Source organism: Acartia tonsa, chromosome 12 (genome assembly GCF_053477335.1).
Source record: "Acartia tonsa isolate MP-2025a chromosome 12, ASM5347733v1, whole genome shotgun sequence".
NCBI classification, from domain to species: Eukaryota; Metazoa; Arthropoda; class Copepoda; order Calanoida; family Acartiidae; genus Acartia; species Acartia tonsa.
The window spans coordinates 3,193,400-3,216,828 of NC_137271.1; the positions used below are offsets into that span (position 1 = coordinate 3,193,400).

At 29.5% G+C, this 23,429-nt stretch overlaps 1 protein-coding gene across 2 annotated transcripts in view; it reads left to right on the forward strand.

Moving 5' to 3' along the window:
• Positions 1 to 20,147: 20,147 nt before the first annotated feature.
• LOC145333436 (glycoprotein 3-alpha-L-fucosyltransferase A-like) overlaps positions 20,148 to 23,429 on the forward strand; it is a 73,853-nt gene continuing 70,571 nt past the window's right edge. For both annotated transcript variants that reach the window (XM_080178579.1, XM_080178580.1), the window contains exon 1: positions 20,148 to 20,210. The gene's annotated coding sequence lies outside the window, so the exon portion shown is untranslated. The remainder of the gene's footprint in view (positions 20,211 to 23,429) is intronic.

Below are 23,429 nucleotides of genomic sequence, written 5' to 3' on the forward strand. Positions count from 1 at the left end.
CATTGTGAATTATAGAGTAGCTTTGCTACTAAAAAGGTTTGACTAAAAGATATGGGTACAAATTTAACAGCTTTAATATTTTTGGTTTCTGTAACCTATAAATGTATAATTTTAGATGTGTAATCCAGATATTGACATGGCCCAAGTGGTAAAGAACCTTCTCGTCTGCTAGCAAATTGTTTTGTGATCTTTTGTAGTGACTCGGCTTTGTTTATATATCCGACGCTATTACCTAATTTCAAAGACACAATACAAATACGGGACAGAGTTACATATAACTCATGCCCCCTCTATTCTTTTACTCTAATCTGTAAATACATACTATTTGTATCTCTGTTGATTAGCAATACTTTGCATGAAATATGCATTGCAAATTTTATAAGTTTAAATAAAAAAGTTCGTTTAATCCTAAGACCTGGCAAATCAAACATTAGTTTACTATTATGTAATAAGCAAGGGAGGGAGGGGACATTAGGCTGTTTATTAAACTAGTCCCCAAAACTTTATGATAACGTTTCTTATTTGTTGGCGTATCAACTTTTTAGACTTTTATTGTAATTTGGTTGTTTGGTTCATTAAGTTGAATGTTCAAACGTTTCAACTACTAATTGCAATCTACAGTTCAGGTAATTTTGTGTATCATTATGGGCGTGTACATCAATTTATCGGCCATTGTCTTATCACTTTAGATTCCTAGTAATAAGTCAGAAACACTCTATTTGCGCTAGTAAGCAGAAAATAAATACTTTTAAATATTATCAAAAAAGATACTTCCTTCATTTTCTACGAACTTATGTAAAACAAGGGTCACAATACTCATAAAAGCGAAGCTCTAAAACCAGAAGGAAGGACAAACGAACTTAATAATCAGAACATTAATTTGTAAGTCTAAACAATATTGAAAATAAATCACATAAATACAGGATACAGTAAAGGACATTTTAAGAAATTAATTATAGAGTTGCATTGCTGTCAAAAAGTTAACAATTAGCATGTTTGAGATGGATGTACATACTTTATGTTAACGATTATAGAGTTGCTATGCTTCCTAAATCGTAACCGGCTGTAATATGAATCATCATACAAAATATGAAATCGATAGGAGAATTAAATATAGAAACACATTTTTTACATTATTTTTTTCAAATTATATTCATATTTAAATAGAATATGATGTTGTTGTACATATTAGGATAGTCATTGTGAATTCATTGCTAAACTTTTTAGAAAAGGTGCTTGGTTCTCAGATTTATTAGGGGGAATAGGGAATTGATAATGGAAGATAAACTTATCCACCCCTCGTATAAAGCATCTAACAGTTAGAAGGTTGAAACTGTTTTTATAAAAGCAGAAATATAATTTATGATTACGGTTTTTCCATTTTCCCCTCTCTAATAAATTATTATGGCTGTCATGATTTTTAAATATACCATTTGATTAAATATTTACTGGTTTTTACAAATTTTCAGTGTTATTGTCTTATCCCTTAAGATTCCTTATTTCATAAAATTACTTTTTTGTTTGAATTATTTATCCTTCAAATGATTTTTTTTATGTTAATCAACAAAATTATATTTGATAAGATTGACTTTATGTTAAAATAAATATTATAATTAAAATGTTTACTTGTTTTAATGAATATAGAATATATGTGGATATTATGACAGGGGACAAATAATTCAAAAGCTATTTTAGCGTTAATTTATTCCCCCCCCCATTGCAAAAACACTGGTAGATTTAGTTGAAAAACAAATACATACTTAAATTCACATACTTAGATAAAAACTTTAAATCAAAATAACAATTTAAACGGTATTTGGAGGGGATTAAACTTTAACAGACATAAAAATAGTGTAAATGCACCAATTAAAAAAATCCTTTCTTTTAGAACATTGTATAGAATCGTAGAACCTTGTATTTATCATTTTTATATCCGCGGAAAGCTGTCTATAATACGATACAATGAATAACTATTAAGGCTTTAAAAAATTTTTTTATAATAACTCAATGGGCAAATCTTAAATGAATGACGCACAATTTTTTAATAGCTTACTTTATTTTTCTCTGGGTTACATGACAATAAAAAAAATAACCCTTTTGTAGATTAAAATTATTAGTGCTAATTTTTATCAACCATTCAAGATTTAATAAAGTCCCCAAAGTTTTTAAACTTTGGTGACCAGTATAATTTTCCAATGTTCTCTCCAATTCTATTGACAAATAAGCCCACTTCAATAAATAGTTTAAAAGAATTATCTAAATTCGATCTTAAATTACAGAAATAGAGAGAAAAAAAGAGAGAGAGAGAGAGAGAGAAAGCTATCAATTTTAAATTACAATATAAAAGAGAAATTGAAATTGTTTCGTTGGTTTTCCTCAATAGAATACAGAATCCCCTTCCCTCAAAATAAATTGATAATAAGAGGGGATATTATAACAAGTTAGGTTATATTATATTGGGTTAGGGCACCCATTAGGTTAGGGCACCGCATTAATAAGTCCCGCAGGGTATAGGAAAAGGATAACAATATTATTGGTTTTTGACACTGAACTTTATAAGAGTATGCTGAATTTTTCAATAAGAAAAACAAAATAGTTAGATTTTATATTGAGCGTCTAATAACTTCTTGCAAATTTACATCCATTTCTCCCTGGGTATTATATGTCATAATTAGTTACCCTGGTTGACAATTTCTTTTACCAATGTAATCTATCCCTATACACATTTTAATATATATTATTAGCGAAGCTTCTCTATAATTCCCTTTGCCTTTCCGTCTGTAAGATATATATTTTTTTGGGAAGATACTTCTTTCTAAGGAGCATCCAGTATATTATTTACTTTATTCGTCAGTCATGCAATATTTAATAAAAGTTTCGATAATTTATTATATTTTTATTTTTTCACTAAACACCTTCTCTTTTACTCACTTTGTCCGTGTGTCCTTACATTATTATGTGCCAGCTACTTATGAATTTTGTAATTCTTGTGAAAATATATTATTAACATTTTATTCATTCATCATAGTAAATGCATATTATAAAATACAAAGTTTTGTTCAATTCTTAAAAGATTTATATTTTTTTTAGAAAAGCTTCGTTTTTTATTTATAATGTTTTAGGCTATAGTTTAATTATTAAGTTTTTAACCTTAAAAAACTATAAAACATACAATCATTGGATTTTTGTTAATATTAATATTGAAAAATGTGTTTAAATGCAAAATCAAGTAATTTCCTGAATTAATTAATGTTCTTTTGACTTTAGCAAAGCTTTTATTGATCATACTAGTTTAACGAATCAGGGATATAAAGGGATAAGACAATGGCCGAAAAAAAACGTACATGACAATGACGCAAACACAAAATTACACATTAATTCTGTAGATCTAAACTAGTGGTTGAAACATTTGGACACTTAACTTTATGAACCAACCAATCAAAATTCAATGAAAGTGCCCAAGGTTGTTTAACCAAAGACTTTGGGGACTAGTGTAAAAAACAGCCCAATGTCTCTTACACCCCTAAGTTTTATGAATATGTCATCAGCGATTCTAAGGGATAAGACTATGGACAATGATTAAGTACAAATCCATTTTATAATGAATAAATACTAATGCTAAAATACGTTATTTACCACATCGTATTATAGATAGATTTCCGCGGATTTAAATCAGTTGGGTATTAATTTTATAATTTTTATTTATGTAACATTGTCTCTAACCTGATGCTATACATGATTTTTCAGTATGACTGAGTACCGGTTCTAATCCAGCGGATATTAATCAGTTTCAAAGCAATACTGGAAATTGTATTATCATTTTGCAATTTATTAACAAGAAGGGTAATTAAAGGCAATATTTTATGAAATATAATTAAAGCATAAAGTATCAAAATTACTTGGTTGTATATCGCAATAAATTATTATTATACTGGCGAGTTTAAATTTTAGGCTTATGCGCAGCTGAGGTGTGGCTGCCGAGCCTTTATATCAATAACTATTTTGTTTTATTAAATGTCTTTAAAAATACTCAAACAAAATCCTTTAACTAGGAATGTCTATTAATTTTATAAATGTAGTAAATTAAGTAAATATTTAATTTGGTTAATATTTGTTAATACCTAAAATATAAATTTTTAGACTGTTGAAATGTTTAAATTAAAATATAGTTACTTAGAGTTAGGGTAGTGATGTTTAGAGAGGGGCCATGTATATGTAAATATTATTGATTTTTACAAAGCTTCAGTGTTTAAACTTTTCAATAAAAAATTTTAATATAATTTTGCTGAGAATAATGTAGATTAACATCAAAATTTATATGTTTAAAAAAGGTTCCGTACTGGTTAGTCTTTACTTCAATTGAAAAATTGTCTACAAAATCTCTATTGTTATTTGCATAAAAATGTTAGAATAAGTTAAATAGAGTGTATTCCAGTTTGGCTTCCAAACCGATCGATATCCGCTGGATTAGGACTGGTTTTCGCCCATTATCATACGATTGATGCCCGAGTACAACAAAACAGTTTGTAATCTGTTTAGTTTTAAGTTTAATATCCGCGGAAAGCTGTCTATAATACGATGCAACAAATAACTGTTAAACTGTTGGTTTAAGTAATTAGTATTGATCTTTAATGGAATTTTATGTAAGCAAGAAATACTTTATAATTTTTTTAATTTAACTTATGTAAGTAAATTGTTTTAAGAAGCATATTTTTTTCCAAAAAGCTGTGTGCTTCAGTCAGTTGCTAACTTGGTTGTATTTTTAGTGTAAGTTATGCTGGTAAACAAAGTTTTATAAGAACGTTTCTCATTTGATGGTTTAAATTTTGGATACTTATATTAATTCTTTATATGTAAACTAGCAGTGGCAATAATTTTAATTTACAGAAGGGGTTATTTTGTTTAACATAATTTTTAATGAATGTTTTTTATCCTCCATTGTCTTATTTCTTAAGATACCTGAATTTTTATCAATTTTGTTTGACCTTAAGGGATAAGACAATAGACAATAAATTGTTGTACATCCTCAATGATAACACACACAATTACCCTTTATGTATTACAATTATGTTATTACAATTATTGGCTAAATCGTTTAGAGACTCAACTTAATAAACCAACTAATCAAAATTTATCAAAAGTCCCCAAAGTTTTTAAGTAAACTAATAAGAAAAAGATATTATAAAACTTTGGCGACTAGCGTAATAAACAGCCCATTGTCCCCTCTCCCTTCCTGCTGAATTATTGAAAAAATGTACAAGAAATTACTAGTTTATTATTTTTCCCTCACTTTAATTTTTCATGAATCATAAGGTCAAAAGACAGCTACACAATTCATTTATTATTTATTTAGATATAAATTAAATATTTTGAACAAAAAAAATATTACTCGAGTTTTCTGGTTGTTTAAAAATGATTAATTTTTGTATGTCTCATATTGTATGCTAATCAAAAAGTAATATGATGTTTGTATGTCTATTTGTGCTTGCTTAAAACTGCTAAACCGATATGGCTTCCCTTTACAGTTATTTAAATTGGAGGTTCGACATATTCCCTCATTCCTTTATTTGCCCCTAGAGGCCTCTATGAGCGTAGCCGCTTGTAAAAAGTATCCCAAATCATTAAGGGTCAATCATTTTTGAGACATGTTTAACTCCGTGAATACCAAACAGACTGACCAAAGCAAATTTTTTTTTGTAAAAACAAGGATGACAACATCCATAAAAGCGAAGCTCTGAAACGGTACGACAAACGGACATTAATACTTGTATAGTGTCAGAACTGAAAAATCAGAATATAAATGAATAAGAGTCAAAGCATAATTGTGAGTAAATTTGTTGAACAACTTCTTGATACAGGATAATGTTTATGGACATACTTACATTTTTAGGACTTGATTATAGAGTTGCTTTGCTTATAATAATTTACTTTGTTGTCCTAGGAATCAGTAAACCAAAAATCAGAACAATCGGATAATTGGATCACATACATATTAGTTGTTAAAAATAGACGTATGGACATTTCTGTAATGGTTATAGAGGTGCTACGCTTGCTAAATCGTACCTAACTACTACAGGAATCACCATGCAAGGTTTGAAATCGATAGGACAATTCTAACATGCCTAAATTAATGAAAAAAGCTATACATCTCAGACGTATGGACGGACGGACGAACCGATCCTAATTATAAAAAAGCTTCGCTTTCAAAAATGGCTGATGAAATGTTTTATCAAGAAAAACAGTTGTACTTTAATCAGGGACATTTAAGTTAATAGAAATTAAATTGAATTTTTGTAATTTAAAAGAATGTACTTTCAGTCTTTAGCTATTGCTATAGGTGGAAGGATAGAAGGAGGATTATTTTTCCAGTTCAAAAAACTGTATACGTTCAGAGTTTAACCATATTTATATGTTTCACATTAGACATCTTAAGAGATAAGACAATCCTTATACTAAAGTAACAGGATGTTTGTCTGTGTGTCTGTCTGTGTGTCTGTCTGTGTATCTGTCTGTGTGTCTGTACCGAAGGATCTCGCTAACCGCTGAACCGATCGGGTTCTCCTTAACAGGGTAGCTTCTCATAAGTCCCGGGAAGGTTTATAACTATTTTGGGGGAGGGTACCACCACCCTCCCAAGAGAAATGACAAAAAAATCGAAATTGAGGGAGACTTCAACGTCAAATAAGGTGGTATCGTCATAAAAAATTAACTTTAACAAACAAAAACATTTAAAGTGCCACTAGAGGCCTCTAGGGGCGTAGCCGCTAGTGTACGATAAATTGATGTAAATCCCCAATAACGATTAACAAATTTAGATTAGAAATTAATGATTTAAAATTTTGGAGACTTAATAAGAGAAATAGTTTATAAAACGTTGGGTACCAATATAGTTTAGAGCCCAAAGTCTATGAATGCCTTTGAATTAAATTGACCACTGGTCCACCAATTGATTTTGATTGATGAATGAATATATTGATTAAATTATTATATTCTACTTTAGCAGGGATAAAGGAACAAGACATTAATTAATTCGCCCCTCCCCCATATTCATCTATATTATATACTAGAGGTGGCGTTCTAAAATTATTCCGCTATTTGCTAGATTGAATATTAATCTTTTTCTTCCATTGTCCTATCCCTGTTTAAAGTATTAAAGTATTTATGATTTTGCCTCTCTTTCTTTAAAATATTTTAGGATCCTAAAATTTTAAATTATCGTCCTGAAAGGGTTAAAATGTTTTGTTAACTGTTAAATTTTAGTTCAATGTCTGACCACATTACGCAGGTATCGCTAGTATTGAATTATTTTAAAACTAAGTTTTCTTTTATTTACTATATTATAAATTTAAATTTTCTGTTTTATGAATATAAATTTAATACTTCAATATAATTCAAATAGCAACATGAAATAAAAAAAAAGAATTTATTCTTCAAGCCGTAAAATAATGGGTCATATCGTTCTGGTCAATGGGAGTTTATTATGAATTATTGGAGCACTATGAGTTTAAACATTTATTCTTTGGAAAACTTGAGCTCATATATAGACATTTATTTCCTATATAGATCTGACATGGATCTTGAAGCAATATAGCAGGCTGTTTTGTAAATGTTAAAAATTGGAAGAATTTATTAAATAAAAGTTATCGCAAATATACTTAGTAAATAAGGGGTGGGTCTATATTTTTGCCACCTACAAGATTTACTTTATTAGAGTACATAAAAATCTGGTGTAAGATCCAAGTAGTATTAAATCCATTGATGGTTTTATGTTAGATTCGCAATCATTGATACCCTTCTCCCTGCATATTGATACATATTTTGGTTTAATTGAAAATTCATGCAGTTAATAGAGTAATTTATAGACCAATTTTTAATGTTTTAGTAAATCTAAAAGCTATATTCAGTAAACTAAAGGTTGTTTTACTTTAAAATTGGAAAATATTCTTTTATTCCTATCAAATAAAATAGTAAGGTATTGTTTCTTGGTATAAAATATAGGGGTTAATTTACAACTCTCCTTTCCCTTGATGCTAGGGGCGCTTCCACTAGTTATTAAAATAACTTAACCAAAGATTTTCTTAAAATAAACTTTTCTCTTGTTTAACTCTTATATATAAACTAAAATATCAGGGATCTAAAGGGATAAGACAATTTCTTTTTCTTTCCATCTCCTTGTAATACAAACACCCAAGATGCTAGAGCCGCAACTGCTAGTGGTGATAAAATGCAAAACCTTAAAATTTTTAAAAGGGACTAAATCTCAAATAAAATGAACTGTCTCAAATCATTTGGGCGATTTATTCATAAATAAGATAACAGCTGATTAACAGCTGACGGAACGTAGTGACAAATGAAGGACAGGCGGACAAGGTCATCTATAAGTGAAGACACGCAATTAATTAAAGCTGACCTCATGGTTGTGGTTGGAAAATATTTTTTTCTTTGGACAAGAACCTGTAGAGTAAAAAACAAATCAATAAAAACGGTTAATTTAGTCGTCTTAATTAATCTACAGGCTATATCCCCTAGAGGCCTCTAGGGTTATTTGTGATGGGTTTGGGGGGGGGGGGAATTTATCTCCCCCCAAACCCTCTTTCAACTTTTGTTTTAAAAATAAAAAAGTAAAAAAAAAATTGGTTGGTTCTTTTTTCTGGTTGTGATTTCTCTCCGGTGATTGGTTATACCCTCCCCAAAAATATCTTTTAGCAAGAGCCTTCAGTACAGACAGACAGATGCAGATCCTGTTATTTTATATAATGATATTTAATTAATTTTGCAGAAAACCTGTCCAAATTCTCGTAGCGCCCAACTGTGAAAATATAAATGACTTATCATTCTACCCATTACCGTTTTGCAACGTTAGACTGTCCCAAATTTATGCCTGCAAAATTATGAATTTATAAAAATGTGTTGACTAAACATTAATATTTGCATATTGATATAAGACATTCATGCTTAACCACAAAGTAAGGCAAAATAATTTACAAGGAAATTTACAATTTCAACCATTTTGATATTTGTTATAAATATAATGGTTTCTTTTACAATTACAATAAATCTTTCTTTTTCTTCAATTTGATTATTTTTCTTCTTCTAAATTTTGGTCCAGTCTATTCTAAATAGAGACAGCAAGTCACATGTAAATTGAAGATCTTATCTTGTCCGTGGTAGAATGACCCAGCCTAATCAGAATTAAAATGTTTTCACTACCAATTTTTGCAGATTACATTTTTGGAATGATAATTGGCAATTCAAAAAAAAAAGAATAAGTTGGCATTTGTAAATTGACAGATATTATAACATTTAGGCATTGTGCTGCTTTCCCTCGAAGTGCCTATCAAGCACTAAACCCAGTTTTGTAAGCCCTGAGTTGCCAAAGGCCCTGGCTAACAAAACTGGTATTGATTTTAGAATTTTTGTTTTAATATTCGTAGAACGATGCCATACATGATTTTTCAGTATTGCTGTGAAACGGTTCTAATCCAGTGGATATTAATTAGTTTCGAAAATGGAAACTGAAAAAGCTATTCTAAAAATGTCATGCTTTTAAAAAATAAACTCCACATAGCGCTGCCTATCTATAAGTATACATATGAAAATATTTAATTTATATTTAATTATTAATCTTTCTGTGTAAACTGTGGACTCTAGATGCTAATTAGAGCATATTAAAATCGTCTGGACAACATCTACTTAATTATTCAGGGAGAGAGAGGGGACATTGACAGTAAATTAAACTGGAACCCAAAGTATTTTAACCACATTATCTTATTCGTTGGCTTAAAAACTTTGGGTATTGTTATAAATTTCCATTGTTTAGTTGAACTAGTAGTTTATCAACTTTTCAACCAATAATTTTGTCCTACAGAAGGGGTATTTTTGTTTTTCATTAGGGTCGTTTATCAATTTATCGTTAATCAGCTTATCCCTTATGATTCCTGTCTTAATTTCAACCAGTTTTAATTACAATTTTAAACATCAACCAAAAATTACAAAACAAAACAAATTTTTAGTCTAATTTTAACTTTTCTTGAGATAGGGTGACATAGAAATTTATAATATAGCCTAAAACATACACATAATTAACGTATAGCCAATTTTATATCTCTAGGACAAGCCATTAATATTCAATATTAATCAGATATTTCAATAGATAAGACAAAGACCGATTAATTGATGTACATCCCAAATGATGATACACAAAATTACCCCTTCTGTAGATTACAATTAGTGGTTGAAACGTTTGGTCACTTAAATTAATTAACCAATGAATTAAAATTCAATCAAGTTGAAAAACTGAAAAGATAACACCCCAAATGTCCCCTCCCAGCTCCCTGAAAACAATATATGTTTATTTTAAACCTATAAAAATGTAATTTGAGTCTAGACTGAATATCTATTCACTTTTATTGTTTTATTTAATGCATGCTTTTTATATTCCAATATGTATTTACAACCAGGGAGGGAGGGGACTACACTACTCTAGTCCCCAAAGTTTTATAAAAAGAGTTTGAACTTTGGGGACTTTTATTGAACTTTGATTGCGTTTGTTCATATTAAGATTGGTGTCCAAATTTTTCAACAAATTATTGTAATATATAAAACAGAAGCGGCAATTTTGTACATTATTGGGGATGTACATCAGATTATCGACCATTGTCTTATCCCTTTAGATCCCTGATTTACAGTTGCCATAGAAAACAATGAACAATCTCATAATTTGACAAAGTAGTGACAAAGAGTAAAAAAATCGCAGTTATGGAGGAATTATTGTGACTAATGGACCATTAGAATATTAAATCTATTATATTAACAACAAATTTAAAGAAAAGTTTTAGCCAACGAATAAGGAAACGTGGTTATTAATCTTTGGGTACAAGTGTTATTATTTATTATTTCTTTGATGTTGCACCATATTTTCATGTACTGTAATAAAGTGTTGCTCGCAGCTGGCTAAAATAACGATGTCAACCATCCACCTCTTTACTATTCCTCTTCCCTCTTACCAGATGAACGAACTGACAAATTTTTCTCTATTAATATATCCACATATTTTATATCTATTACTAAGGCTTAAAAAGATAAGAAACAAGCAAACATTATTTTATTATAAAAATCAATTTTTAAGCACTAATTATCATACATACTAATTAATTTTTTTGTTGACAAAACGGTATTTCACAGGGAATTAAAGGGGTAAGCCAATAGCGGATAAATTGATATATGTACATCCCCAATGATGATACACAAAATTACCCCTTCTGTAGATGAAAAATAGTGGATACAACTATTGAACACTGAACAAAATGAACCAACTAATTAAAATTGACTAAAGTCCCCAAAGTTGTTTAGCCAACAAATAAGAAAATTTTATTACAAAACTTTGGTGACTAGAACCCAAAGTTTTATAAGCTTTTGTTGGCTTAAATGGTTTGTTATTATGTACAAACTATCCTGCAGTTTCTAAATTGTTTCATAATCTATATATTTATCCAATTATCTAATTTCTATATAAAACCAGTTTATTACACTAGTTTATTACACTAGTTCCTAAAATGTTTATAATAACGTTTTCTTCTTTGTTGGCTTAATAACTTTGTGAGCTTTATTGAACTTTATTGATTGTTTCCTAAAGTTTAGTGTTCAAACGTTTCAACCACTAATTGTAATCTACAGAAGGAGTAATTTAGGAATTTACATCTATTTATCGTCCATTGTCTTATCCCTTAAGATCTCTAATGTAAAACATATAAATATGGTTAAACTCTGAACGTATACAGTTTCTACAGTTTTTCTCTTCCATAATATGACACAACATAATTTTCTTTAACAAAGATTTGTTTTTTGTATAATGGATATGGAATAAGTGGATATTGCAAAAGATGCTTGCATACTCTGATAAAATGTTTCTCCCTGCTGGCTAATATAACGCTACTCCAAAAAACTTTCTTTAAAATTTTTCATTGACCCACTTTTTTGCAGAACATTATTTTGACAGATAATTTTTTTCCATTGTTCATTGTTTTTAGTTTTCTGTAATATCCATGACTCTTAAGGAATAAGACAATGGACGATAAATTGATATACATCCCCAATGATGATAAACAAAATTACTCCTTCTGTGGAGTTAGATCATAAGAAAAGCTTGAACATCTGTAGTTTAGGACTAACCTATTAGAATAAAAAAGTATTAACATATTTAGAGCCAACGAATAAGAAAACGTGGTCATAGGTACTAGTGTAATTTACAGTCCAATGTCACCACCCCCCTCCCTGGTAACAACAAATCAATGAATATTATGACAGGAGAAAAATTATCGGCATTTTAGGTTGCTTACATAGACATCTTTGATTGGTTTGTTCATCCATCCAGTATTAGGAAAGGAGGTATGGTAAAGGGGTTGATCGTTATTTTAGCATACAACGAGTTTCATTTCATTAGAGTACATGATAATCTGGTGTAAGATCCAAGTAATAATATATCCATTGTAATACCAAATAGTTTAAAGACTTTAGAACTTGGCATATGTTGAAGTTAAATGCAAACTTGTATAACTAGACCAAGGTTACTGTATGCTATAGTCAGATACATACCAGGGATCTAAAGGAATAAGACAATAAATTGATGTACATCCCAAATGAAGATACACAAAATTACCCCTTCTGTAAATGCAAACTTGTATAACTAGAGCAAGGCCAGTGTATGCCATAGTCATATATACAACAGGGAACTAAAGGGATAAGACAATGGCCGATAGATTGATTTACATCCCCAATGATGATACTCAAAATTACCCCTTCTGTAAATGCAAACTTGTATAACTAGAGCAAGGCCACTCTATACCATAGTCAGATACATACCAGGGATATAAAGGGATAAGACAATGGCCGATATATTGATGTTCATCCCCAATGATGATACACAAAATTACCCCTTCTGTAAATGAAAACTTGTATAACTAGACCAAGGCCACTGTATGCCATAGTCAGATACATACCAGGGATCTTAAGGGATAAGACAATAAATTGATGTACATCCCCAATGATGATACACAAAATTACCTTTTCTGTAAATACAAAATTGTATAACTAGACCAAGGCCACTGTATGCCATAGTCAGATACATACCAGGGATCTAAAGGGATAAGACAATAAATTGATGTACATCCCCAATGATGATACACAAAATTATCCCTTATGTAAAATAAAATTAGTGGTTAAAACTTTTAACAATCGAATCAATAAACTAACCAATCAAAATTCAAAAGTCCCTAAAGTTGTTAGGCCAACGATCAAGAAAACGTTATTATAAAAATTTACGGACTATTGTAATAAATAGCCCATTGTCCCCTCTATCTCTAGATACATAGACACCAAGAATCTTACATACATTTAAATCATATTATTTTTGTTTGCATTTTAACCAATTTCCTAACATTCTTTTTACTTTGGGATGTCATAGATATAATTGCTAGACAAAAATTCCCCACCCTAAAATATTTCTTAGAATAAATGTATTATTAAAGATGTATATCCAGACAACTACCAACTCCAAGTGGCTGAGACCCTTTTCATCTTCTAGCAAATTGCTTTTTGTTCTTTTGTCTGGACTCGGCTGTGTTTATGTTCCCTTCGTGCCCGCTTTATTTTTTTTACTTTAATATTTTAAGCTACTAGTTACAGAATTAGGGAACCCGCGACCGTGGCTCAACACGTAGCGCATCCGCTCGTCGTCGGGAAGGTGTTAGGTTCGAATCTCGGTCCGACACCGCGTCATAACAAAAGACGTTAAAAATGGTTTCCACTGCTACTATGTCAGATGCGCGACGTAAATAGTTAGAGTGGGGGGAATGCCTTGGCCCAAAACAGGCGCAACTCGTTACCATGCACAGTTAGGACTTCTCAGACAAAGGTCGTGCATCACAGAGAGTTGGTTGTCTGTAATGTACTGTACTACGGGTATGAGGTAATGGACCAAGAGTCTGGCCTTGAGTTGACAAGTTGACTGTTAAGTCCAGGTGCAACTCACCCATACGACATTAGCATACAGAATTAGGGAGGGTGAGGTGATTCATTTATTGTTTGTTGTTCTATCTTATTTAGTAATGTATGTATTGTTTTTACATAAATATTAAATATTTCAATTATATTTCAAAGATTAAAATTGTAACAATCCCAAAATGATTCAACTAGTTTTCAGACTTTCATCATGGGTTGAAATGGATCAATAGCTTTTAAAACTTTCATAGAAGATTCTATCAGGGAGGGAGGGGACATTAGGCTGTTTATTACACTAGTCCCCAAAGTTTTATAATAAAGTTTCTTATTCGTTATACATCTATACTTATCTACACATTGATAAGCCTTTAACATTAAAAGGGATTGTAAGGGGTAAGACAATAGACGATAAATTGATGTGCATCTTCTATGATTGGAAGGTTTAACATTTTTTATAAACTACCCAATGTTTTTAAGCAAACGAATAAGAAAAGTAAGTATAAAACTTTGGGAACTGTTGTAATTAATAGTCGAATGACTCCTCCTTTCCTTTAACATAGTTTATTCTATTTTTAGCAAATGGATCCTTACTTATGTAAAACTAAAACTTCTTTCCTCAAATGTGGGTGGTTGTCCCAAAAACTTGCAAAGAAAAAGTGCTAAAATATTAGAAATTTTGGAGGCATTTATTACACTTAGTTTCACAATAATGTTTTCATATTAGTTGGCTTAACAACGGAGGGGGCTTATATAAAATTTTGATTGGTTGATTCATTAAGTTGATTGTCAAAATGTTTTAACCACAAATTGTAATCTACAGAAGGGGTAAATTTTTATATCATCATTGAGGATGTAATTTATCGGCCACTGTCTTATCCTATTAGATCCAAATCAAATCAAATCAAAATATTTATTTCAGTCAACATATTAAAACACAATTATATGATACGAATATTTACATAGGTATATTGTTTATATAGTTTTATTTTATTTATTTTAATACACAAGAAATATCAAATATGTTGCCTAGTGGCAGGACCTAACGCAAAACACAAAGTGTAAATTTTTTAGCCTAAAGTGGATTATTATACAATAACACTGTGATCATGCGGTAAAAAGAGATCAAGCCCTATTAAGAATATAATACAATAAAATAAAAACGAGATAAAAGTTAAATATCATAAGTGAAAAAATTTGTATTTCTTTTAAAAAAATAAAAAAGTAAATGGAGCATGTAGTTCAAAAAAAAAAGAGAGAAAGAAAAAAAAGAAAGGAAATGTACGGCGTTGTAGTATGTTTAAAACCTGGCAATTTTTGCATTCTAATATTTTTTGATCACAGAATAATAAAATTATAGAATAATGGCAGCATTCCAACCAACAATAGTTCAAAATGCATTTAAATGGCAAATATGGCAAAGAAGTCTGTAGCAGTTTGTTTCAATATTTTCAACCATTGTTTTTTTCAAGTGTTGTTTAAATAAATTAAAATTTGGCTTATTTTTTAGATCTTTCAAAATTTCTGCATAATTATTCCATGTTTTTGGTAGAGAAAAAAAAGGCAATCTAGAAATTAGGGCAAGTCTGGAAAATGGTATAGCAAAGTCAGCTTGAGTTCTTAAAGCATAAGGAACATTTCTGTCTCGATTCAAAGTCCAACAATTATCTATCCTGAATGATTTAGGCTGCAAATCTTTTAAATAAAGATACATAAAGTTTAATTTAAAATAGTCTATTAGAGATCCTTGAGTTACCTTAGATTTTAATACTCAAACTAATGTTTGGGAATATCTTTATACTTCTCTTAAAAATCATTATTAAAACGAAATATAGGGTATTTTTTCTGCAAATCGAAAATTGAACAGTTTTAATGCACATTTTAAAAATGTGTGTCCGTGATTCTGATCTAATTCATTTTCATCTCAAACTTTTATTCCCATAAATTTAGGAGCAGGGAATTTTTTTCGTGGATTTTTTTCCATTTGTTATGTCGACTAAAAGTGGTTATAACCCAAGATTTAAAGGGGTAAGCCGATTGATCTATGTACAACCCCTTCTGTAGATTATAATTAGGGGTTGAAACGTTTGGACAATCACCTTAATTAACCAATCAATAAAAATTCCCCAAAGTTTTTAATCCAACGAATAAGAAAATAATTTTATAAACATTGGGGACTTGGGGTGTAATAAACAATCCAATGTCCACCCCCCTCTGGACATGAAAGGTCGTGCAATTAAAGGGTTAAATGAATTATTAAGTTTTATTGCGTTTTTTTTGATTTTTAAATATCCAACATTTCTAAATTAAAATTGCATTCCAAGACTTTAAAACCTATAAAAATGCTTTGATATTCTAAAGCAACATATTTTTGTTTACTTTTTTCTAATAATTATTTTTGATAATACATATTCCTTTATAATGGCATAAATTAAGTAAAACTTTTAAATTGAGTCGACAAATCTTTTTCGAGAGGACATTTAAGTTTGCAGCGTTTTTAATTCTAAGTTTTAATAATTTTTTTATTATATTAACGCTAGACTTATCGCATAGTATTTAAGACAGCGTTCCACAGAAATTAAAATGAAAAACTATAAGATATATCAAGCCTTCGGACCCTTTTGGGTCATAAAAACTGTTTTTATTTTTAAGATTTTTTAATATTCGTGGAAAATTGTCTGTCCAGGGGGAGCCATAATCTTGCAGCCCATACACCAGCGGGGCTACCCAGTATCAAATATAAGCTCACCTAACCTAAACTAAAAGAACAAACAAACAAAAACTACCGCTTAATCTAAACAAAAATTTCATTGACAACAAATTTCTTTGATTATAAATTTGTTTAATAAGAAAAAAATCTCTAGCACTTTATGATAAAGCTATGTACAAAAAAATACGCGTATGCACATTTTCCTATTTTTTTTACAATTAAAATTATTTTTAGCTGAAAATTGCATAATCAGATTTTTTAGTCAAGTGTCAATATAATAATATTATAACAAGGATAGTTTATTCCATGCACAACTAAGAAATTTTAATTTATATCGATGATTAGTATAAAATATATTTAAAGACCAGGGATCTAAAGATATAAGACAAAGGCTGATAAATTGATGTCCATCCCCAATGATGATTCACAAAATTACCCCTTCTTTAGATTGAAATAGGTGGTTGAATCGTTTGAACACTCAACTTCAAAATTCAGTAAAAGTCCCCAAAGTTGTTAATTCACCGAAAGAGAAAACGTTATTGTAAAACTTTGGGGACTACTTTAATAAACATCACATTTTTCCCTCTCTATATAGGCCCCTTTTATAAGACAATGGTCAATAATTAATCTTCACATAAATACTAATGTGTATAACATTTTTATTAAATAAATTCTATATATAAGAAAAAAGAATGTGTGTCTGTCTATATATATATATATATATATGTGTGTGTGTGTGTGTGTGTGTGTGTTTGTGTGTGTGTGTGTGTGTGTGTGTGTGTGTGTGTGTGTGTGTGTGTGTGTGTGTAGCAAAGAATCCCGCTAACCGTAGAACCGATATGGTTCTCCTTTACAGTAATGCTTTAATTATGTCCAGAGAAGTTTTATAACTATTTTGGAAAGGGTACCTCCACCCTACCAAAAGAAATCACCATTTGAGAAAAAAATAGACTTACCTACCTCCGTCAAGTGCCCCTAGAGGCAAAAGGGGTCGCAACCGCTAGTAAATTTATGAATATATACAAAACGAATAATGTTAAAATTAAAGAACAAGCTATATATACTTATAGAAGAGCTGCGCTATTTATTGAAAAAATTAAGCTTGTTTATTTTATAGTTATAACTTATCATGTTTCATACAAGGAGGGACAATTATCCGAAAAAATAAATAACGTAGCCGGAAAAAGTGTCACAAAAATTAGCCGTGTGACGTAATAAAAATGAGTGATTATCCATATATTTTTAAACGGGTTTTCTTTCACAATTCTTCTCTCATCTCCCTCATTTTTATGACATCACATGGCTGATTTTTGAGACATTTTGTCTTGCTACTAAATATCGACAAGTATGACAACATCCCTAAAGCAAAGATTAACAAACCCGACACACAAATAAATATTAAACAAATATAAATTGATGTTGAATAGAAGAGATACAGAGATATGAGCATTGGAAGCTTAAGGGACATACTTACATTTTTTATGCTTTGCTGCTAAAATTGTACCTAATTGTCGTAGGAACAATTCTTTTAAAAAAATGAATAAAATAGGATAATGGTTGGTTTGTAAATAACTGTAAATAGTTATTCATCGCATCGTATTTTAGACAGCTTTCCGCAGATAATAAAAGTAACATTATAAGATAAAAACCAATTTTTTTAGACACGAGGGGCCAGACTAACAAACTGGTGTTATTAAATGTATTTTTAATATTCGTTGTAAATTACGTTTCTATACATGGTTTTTCAGTATGGCTTAGAACCGGTTCTAATCCAGCGGATATTAATCTGTTTCAAAGACATTCTGGAAATATTGTTAAAGGAATTGTTTAAGGAATACCCATAAAATGTTTGAAATTGATATGACAATACTTACATTAAGTTTTAAGTTTTTATCAAACTTGTATATGTCTCTGGTTGAAATTTTAAAGCATATATAGCAGTTTCACGTAAACTTTTGATAAGTTAAAAGTAAAAATTATCAAGTTAACAAGGGTAGTGATAATCAAGGAAGGGTGGGGACATTGAGCTGTTTATTACACTAGTCCCCTAACGTTTTCTTATTTTGGCTTAATAGCGTTATTGACTTTTATTGTATTTTGATTTGAGAGTCCAAACGTTTCAACCACTAATTGTAATCTACAGAAGTGGTAAATTTGTGTAACGTCATTGGTGATGCACAATGTACATCAATTTATTTGCTATTGTCAAACAGCAAATATCATTTTGATCCAGTAATCTAAAGGGATAAGACAATGGTCGATAAATTGATGTACAATGTACATCCCCAGTGATCCCTTTTGTTGAATACAATCAGTGGTTGAAACGTTTAGACACTCAACTTAAGTAATCAATTCACTCAACATTCAATAAAGTCCCTAAAGTGTTAAGCCAACAAATGAGAAAACATTGTCATTAAACTTTGGAGACCAGTGTAATAAATAGCCCAATGTCCCCTCCCTACCTGTATATTAGTTTTATATTTTGGTTTAAAATGGTTAAATGCTATAAACATTTTCCCAACTAAAACATGAATGAACGAAAAGGTAGACTGTAATTACATGGCATTAAACTTTTCATATTATAATATAATAGGGGAATTATGTTTTCTATTTTGCTAATTACATTTTGCTTTTTGCAAATTTTGATAAACAAGAATGACAACATTATAAAGTAACATTTATAAAATAAAAAAATCATTATTATGTTTTAATAGCCTGGTCGAAATCTTAAGATGATAATCAAATATTATGTTATTAATAAACCTCTTATATTTATTGGCAAATTAAAATTAAAATGGAGTATAGCTGTTCAAAATAAGTATTTTTTTATGGAAAATTAAATATTTTGATAAATCTCCCAAATTTTTTTGAAAAAATCATCTAAATAAAATATATTGTGAAAATCATTAGTATCTTTCTGAAAATTGCGGAAGCATGAAACTTTAAGTTAAAGCTAAAATAATTAATGTAAAATAATGTTGTTTTATTAAATAAATTTAGAAGACTTTATATTTTGTATATCATTTGTTCTTGTCCTTGTATGTAATTTAGATAATAAGAAAAAAATACTTCATTAAAAACTTAAATCTGTGTCTGCCATGTTTATTTTTTAAATTAAACTACATTTTTTGTGTTTGTATAACACGTTTCCATTTTTATTATCGCTTTCTAAACAGAATAGCAAAGATAAGCTTTTTAGTCAAGTTATAGACTTCAATAATAAAAGATTAAGGATTTTTTTTGTGAAATTTGCAGGAGTTTGGGTGAGTTTATTTTATACAGGCACCCAAAGTTTTATAATAACGAGTTCTCTTTAGGATTTCTAAAATTTTGATATTCGACTATTAACAACAGTGATAAGTCTTAATTAAGCTTAACCCTAAAAAATCTGAAGAATTTTGACTTATAGTTAAGACAATCCAATCAACAATAATGTTTTATTTTTAGATAATAATAATGAGAGAGAAAATGTTTGATTAGATGAAATGTGTTTTAATCTACCACGGTAAGCTAACTTTTTTAAATAGCGGAACTACTCTATAATTCACTTTGTCAGTCTGTCAGTCAGTTTGTAACGACCTGGGGGAAATTTGATTTACTCAGTTGCTATGTAAGCTAGGCCTCTGATTTTTGTTGTCAACAAGTATAGAGCATTCTTGGCATAGTCCAAATGCTTTGAAACAGCTTTTAAACCTCTTTAATTATATTTTCTCACTTTCACATATCTTTGGTGTTTTCCATACGATTTTTAAAACCTTTGTTTTATGGGTAACAGTATTAAATTTAAATTTCCTGTCGTCCAAAGGGATTTTTGTGTTCATAGATGAAAGGCCTAGTGGCTTTATTTTCGATTTTTATCTTTTTTTTATACTTCTTTTGAAGAGAGAGATTGCTGATTTTCCAAACAGCATCCAGTATACAATACAAATTACTTTGTCAGTTCATAGGTCATGTAACGAAAGACATATAAATATGCTTTCTCTTTGCTTTTCTTTATCTTTTTATAATCTTTGCTCATTTGCTTGATTTACTTTATTTGTCCATTTGTCAATCCATGTTGTGCTTCTTAACTTATGGATGTTGTCATCCTTGTTTTTGTTTTAAACACTAATTAAACCGCAGTGATTTTGGGTTTTCTTCGTTTTTCACACCAAAAAAAAGTAATTGTTATGTAATAATTTGGATTTCTAAATTTTCTATAAAATTAGTTGTAATCAGTTATAAAACGGTTATAATACTATAATATATGTACTAAATAATTTCAATGCGAAATTTAGATTGATAATTTCTTGATATAAATGAAGTAAATTTAAGAGTTTTTTATCTAAGTTACTCATGGCTGTTGTTATCCTTGTTTTTAGTAGCGAAGCTACTCTATAATTTGAAATGTCCGTCTGTCTGTCGTTGCTTTTACATTTTGCAACAGATTTTCTCGGCTCCTACAAAAAAATACACTACTGAAACTTCTTGCCAATATAACAGACATATGCCCCATACTTAGGTAGTCTTTAGTAGTCTGACTGCTTTTAAGCTGCTTTTCTTTTTAAAACTTTCAGACATAAACATTAATTTTTAAAAGTTTCGTGATTTTAAGTTTTTGCATATTTATTTGCATATATCTCTCTTCCTTTTCTTTGATATGATAACAATTAATCAGCTCTACAACTCACTTTGTCTGTTTGTCTATTTTATTATAGATTTTGTGCTTCGCTACTTATGGATGTTGTCATCCTTGTTTTTTTACAGTGGATTGTATAACCCCTCCCTCCCTTGTACTAAAATAAATTAAATATTAATTGTAATCTAAAGTAATTTTGTGCATCTTCATTGGGGATGTATATCAATTTATCGGTCATTTTCTTATCCCTTTAAATAAATATAGAATAAAAAATGTTGAAAAAGGTATTTGTTAAAAAAGTTAGCAAAATTGTAACTACTTTTCCACCGTTTATGTTATGAAAGCAAATTTTGTTCATTCATCTTTGCAACCTTTGTAGTTTTGGCAAAGTATTTTGCAATCCTCCTTTTTGCAAAAACTGGTCATAACTTTAGGTACATAGATAGATAGATTTTTTTCTTGACAGTTATATAGGGATTGATCACTAGAAGATTAACTAAGTATATAGCGTAGCAACTATCACGGAGGGAGGGGAACATTGAACTGTAAATTACATTGGTACTCATAGTTTTAAAACCAAGTTATCTGATTCCATAAACAAAAACATTTGGTACTTTTATTGAATTGTGCTGGTTAGTTTAAAACTAGTTTTGTCCAAACTTTTCAATTAATAAGTAGTATCTACAGAAGGGGTAATTTTGTTTTTAACATTGGGAATGTACAATAATTTATCTTAGGAATATTAGGAATATATATGTACAATGTTTAAATATCTTAAGTTTGCCATCAATTCAGAATACAAGATAAACATTTCTTCTTACACAAATTAGACTGGATTAAAAAGTTTTTTTTTTGACTAAAATTAAAGTAGTTTATTATTGTAAACTAACCTGAGGTAAACAAGGATGACAACATCCATAAGTAGCAAAGCACAATAAAATAATGGAATTAACAAACGGACACACTAAGTTTTATAGCCGATGTTCAGTTCTCAGAGAGAGAAAAGAGAGAGGATTAGCAAAAACTTAAAGAAATCACAAATCCTTTAAAAAATAAGGTTAAATCATTTGAAGCATGGCCAACAGACATACGAACAAACCAATGTATTGAATATATGCGGATATGTAATATGATTCCGTACTAAAAAAACAGCTGTATATCATCAAAAGCAGCCAAGAAAATCCCATTTCTTCCATAGCATTAGTGACTAACTGACGGACGGATAGACAACGTGAATTATAGAGTAGCTTCGCTACTATAAATAAATTCATTCTAAAAATAACTTATCTAAATTTAGGTAAACTAAAAATAATATTATTTTTATTAATACAAAAAATAGTGTTGAACGCAAAAAAAGTATTTTGACACAAATACTGAAAGGAAGATTTAATATATAAAGTGTAATAATAATATTGCAAAAAAATTAAAATATTAAGAACAATTTTTGTTTAAGACAGAGAGAGAGGGGACATTTGACTGTAAATTACACCTGCACCCAAAGTTTTAAAACAATGAATTATTAAAAACCATATACACTTTTAAGGAATATTAATTGGTTGGTTCGGAAATAGTAGTGCCCAATCTATTAAACCAATAATTTTGTAAGTGTAACTTCTAATCTTTGTGTTTTAATGTGGAAAGACCATTCCATCAAAAGAGGTTAATTTGATTTATTAAAAAAATTGTGGTCAGTTTCTTTTCTTTTTTCTTATTTTCGTAGAATTTATTTTTATTTCTTCTCTTAGAAAGAAAACATTTTCTATAATTATGATCTATTCGCCTTTAGTTTTAAATATGGCTAAATGCAAAATGTTTGTAATTAAAGGGAAACTTTTAATCACTAGAAGGAATTGAAAAACTATGGTTATTAATCGACTAAAAATATCCAAACGGATAAGTTATTTATTTTACCCTCAACCAAAATGGTTATGAACCTTTCAAGGACATATGAGAAGCTACATTGTAAAGGAGAACCATATCAGCGTTTATCCTTCAGTATAGACAGACAAACACACACACAGACAAAGATCTTGTTACTTTTATAAAAGTATTTAAAGTCCTACTAATTAATTTTGGATATTGTATTCCTTGATACTATTCTTTCTA